A 4,064-nucleotide genomic window follows, 5' to 3' on the forward strand; every position below is an offset into this window, starting at 1 on the left:
GCCCCCAGAGCGCGGGGACTCGGGACCTCCAAAGGAGGAGCAGCCCAGTCTTCAGTGGGTGAATTACCAGGAGAGAAAGAAGAGATGGAAGGGAAGCTTAGGACTGAAGGAACTTGGGCTGGGGTGCAGCTCAGAGGTGGCGCGTCTGCGAGCAGGTGCAGGGCCCCGGGTTCCATCCCCAGCCCCACAGAGAAAGGAGAGAAAGAAACAAGAGGTTAAGATTCTTAATGTGCAACTCACCCGTCGCAACGCGGGGCCCTCACTTGGACCATGAATCAACCTATGCCATTTAAAAATGTGACTTCCACAAGCACTGGACACGCGTGAACTCCCGAATGCTCAGGAATGAGCTTATAAACAGCGGAAGGCTGCCAGCTTCTAGGTGATACCACGGAATCACGCCAGTATTTTTAGGCATGGTGCTGGTGCTGCGGCTTTGGGCTTTTTGAAGAAGTGCTCCTTACGGGTGCAAGGCTGCCCACCTGCCGTCCCAGCAACCCTGGAAGCTGACGCAGGGAGGTGGAGAGTTCCAGGCCAGCCTCAGCAACTCAGGGAGACCCTGCCTCAAAACAAAAGATTAAAGGGAAGGGGGTGCAGCCCAGTGGTAAAGACCTTGAGTTCAGGCCCCTGAACCAGGGGGATAGAAAGAGTACTTACCCAGAAGAGGCATGTCGTGAGATGTTTCTGGCACGATGATACCATGTTGGAGTCGCTCACAAAGACACACCAGGGAGATGTGGAGAGAGGTCATCAGTGCGTGCCAGCATGGCCACCAGCTGACCTTGTTGCCGCTGGGTGATGAGTACGTGCATGTTAGTCTTCTCTCTAATTTTGAACTTGTTTGAAACTGACATGAGCTAACAATAAAACAAAATGTGGTGCTCTCTAGTCGGTGGTGGGGGCAGTCGGATTTGCCGCCACTCTCAAGATGGCTTGGGTCTGGACTGCGCCACAAGCTCTCGAGAGACGTGGGTCTTCGGATCCTCTTTAGTGCCGGAGTTGGGGTCGCAGGCAGCTTGGAGGCCGTGGGAACACAGACCCTCTGGATGGACTCCTCCTGGGAAGTCCTGCTAATTTGCAGCACCTGGACAATGTTCCTCGTTATACCTGTGAGTCGGCGTAGTCGGACATCATTTCACGGTGGCGGCAGGGACTTAGCTCCGAATTATAAAGAAAAAAACACCCGGATCCCAGTCTATCAATGGCTTCAAGACAACCAGAAGTACCTGCTCTTGGGCCTAGCGGGCCTCTAGGCAAGATGTCCCTGCCCATCGGGATGTGCCGCCGGGCATTCAGCTATGATGATGCCCTTGAGGACCCTGCACCCATGACTCCTCCTCCATCGGACATGGGCAGCATTCCCTGGAATCCAGTGATTCCAGCGCAAGTATCAGCACCTTGCCGAGGAGGAGGAAGGAGAGGCCAGTGTACCCCCCATGCCATGACCCTGTCAACCGTCACTGACATGACGGACAGGGTCCCGGTGGTGAAGGCCAAAGCTACCATGTCATCATGAGTTCTCTGATCACAAAACAGACACAGGAGAGCATTCAGCCTTTTGAGCAACAGGCAGGACTGAGAGATGCTGGCCACACACCCCACAAGGGCCTTGCCACTGAGGAAACCAAGTACCTCCGAGTAGCAGAAGCACTGCATAGACTACAGCTGCAGAGTGGAGAGATCACAAGGAGGAGAAGCAGCCTGCGTCAGCCCAGCCTACCCCAAGCAGCACCCCTCACTCTTCCCCTAAGCAGAGGCCCAGAGGCGGGTTTTCTTCTGGTTCCTCTACAGCCTTACCTGGTCCAAATCCTAGTACCATGGATCCTGGAAATGGAGATAAGGACAGAAACTCATCAGATAAATGGAGCCTTTTTGGTCCAAGACCCCTTCAGAAGTCTGATTCTGGAGGTTTTGCCATCCAGGCCTACAAAGGAGCGCAGAAGCCTCTCCATGGAGCTGATCCGTGCTCAGGCCACCCGAATGACTAAGACCCAGCAACCTTCAAGCCGCCCAAGATGGATGTTCCAGCCATAGAAGGGAAAAAACCACTGCCACGGACCCATAATCTCAAACACGTGACTCGAATGTGCTCACACCCACTGGCTTCTAGAGTGCTTTCTGTCCCAGGGACTCGGGATAGAGGGTTTCTTGTCCTTTACTCCTCTTTTACCCTGGCTCTGACATAGGGAAGATATATTTAAACAAAACAACAAAAAACAGGCTAGAGGTGGAGAGTTATTACTTCTGAGAAACATCGGTGCAGTTTGTCCTTCTGTGGAAGAAACCTGTAGTGTTTTAGAGTCAGATTAAAAAGTCTCAGCAGTGACGTTTGGGGGACTTCATTACCCTTTCTTGTGTCACTTATCCCAGACCAGGACGTTGATCATTGCTTACTAGGTAAATGTTTATGCTATTCCAAAGCCTAGGCTTCTTCTTACCACCATCAGCATAGCATTGACACATCACAGTGTGGGGTGCCTGCTGACAAGTGTGGGTGACTGGCCCTTTCGACTCTGCTGATCTTGTGCTCCAGCCTTGTTAGGTAGGGGGACCTACAACCTGTTTAAGGTCTGGTACAGTTAACAGCCAGACTTGGCAGGAACTCCTCTTCTCTAGGCTAGAACTGGCCTCCTTGCTCTTTGGTCAGTCTAATGGATTGATTGCCTTGTCCTGCGTCTTGGTGCCTCTCGGGCCACTGCTATTGGAGGGATACTTCTCCTGTACATGTCACACAACAAACACTAGTCTTGCGTATCCTTTCTTGCACTTTAAAGTGAGATTAATTTAACTCCAATTTGGTTGAAACTTCCTAAAATGAAAGAGTAAGTCTATTGAGTTGCTATTGATTTTTTTTTTGGGGGGTGGTGCTGGGGCTTGAGCCCAGGGCCTTGCCCATTCTAGGCAGGTGTTCTACCATTGAGCTATGCCCCTGACCCTGGGATCGTCAACTTTTTTAGAGTAAATAAGATGGTAAGTACAGTTAGATTATACACCGGTCCAGTTAAATTATTCATGCAAAATTAGTGTCAGTTATTTCAATTTCTTTGTCCAGGTCAGGGCTTAACTTTTTGGAAGGGAGGTGGAAGTATTCAATGGAAGAAAAGCATTTTTCACCGAAACCAGCCTCATATCTTTATGCAACACATATCTTAGAAACTGCATTTTATTTCTCCTCACTGTACATTTGTCTTGAACACTGTCTCAGATACTTGCTGTTTCTGTTTTGGTTAGGATTTTTGTTTACATAAGGAGCTGATCTTCTCATAGAGAAGCCCTAAAGTCTAAAATTGTCAGAACAACTAATTTATTTGTATCTTCTGTTAAGATCTTTTGTTTGGACAATAAAAATCATTACTTCTTTCTCAATAAATAAATAAATAAATAAATAAATAAATAAATAAATAAAACAAAATGTACCACGCCTGGACGTGTCTAGGTCCTCCCTCCCTCTTCCCGCCCTCCCTCCCCTTTCCTCCCTCCCCTTCCCTTACCTCCCTTCCCTTCCCTCCCTCCCTCCCTCCCTCCCCTTTCCTCCCTCCCCTTCCCTTACCTCCCTTCCCTTCCCTCCCTCCCTCCCTCCCTCCCCTCCCATTTCCTCCCTCCCCTCCTCTTCCCTCCCTCCCCTTACCTCCCTCCCTCCCCTCCCCTTTCCTCCCTCCCCTCCCCTTACCTCCCTTCCCTCCCTCCCCTTACCTCCTTCCCTCCCCTCTCCTTTCCTCCCTCTCCTCCCTCCCTCCCTCCCTCCCCTCCCATTTCCTCCCTCCCCTCCTCTTCCCTCCCTCCCCTTACCTCCCTCCCTCCCCTCCCCTTTCCTCCCTCCCCTCCCCTTACCTCCCTTCCCTCCCCTTACCTCCCTTCCCTCCCCTCCCTCCCTCCCTTCCCCTCCCTCCCATTTCCTCCCTCCCCTCCTCTTCCCTCCCTCCCCTTACCTCCCTCTCTCTCCTCCCCTTTCCTCCCTCCTTCCTTCCTTCTCTCCTGGCCTAGTGCAGGTCAGACAAATGCTTTACCACTGAACCACATCCCCAGCCGTTTTTATTTTTTATTTTGAGGCAGGGTCTTGCTAA

The 4,064-nt window shown here is 51.3% G+C and overlaps 1 pseudogene; it reads left to right on the forward strand.

Moving 5' to 3' along the window:
* Nucleotides 1–1,142: 1,142 nt before the first annotated feature.
* Nucleotides 1,143–2,110, forward strand: LOC124975126 (putative monooxygenase p33MONOX; annotated as a pseudogene).
* Nucleotides 2,111–4,064: the final 1,954 nt, after the last annotated feature.

This window comes from Sciurus carolinensis, unplaced genomic scaffold (assembly GCF_902686445.1).
Source record: "Sciurus carolinensis unplaced genomic scaffold, mSciCar1.2, whole genome shotgun sequence".
In the NCBI taxonomy this organism is placed as follows: domain Eukaryota; kingdom Metazoa; phylum Chordata; class Mammalia; order Rodentia; family Sciuridae; genus Sciurus; species Sciurus carolinensis.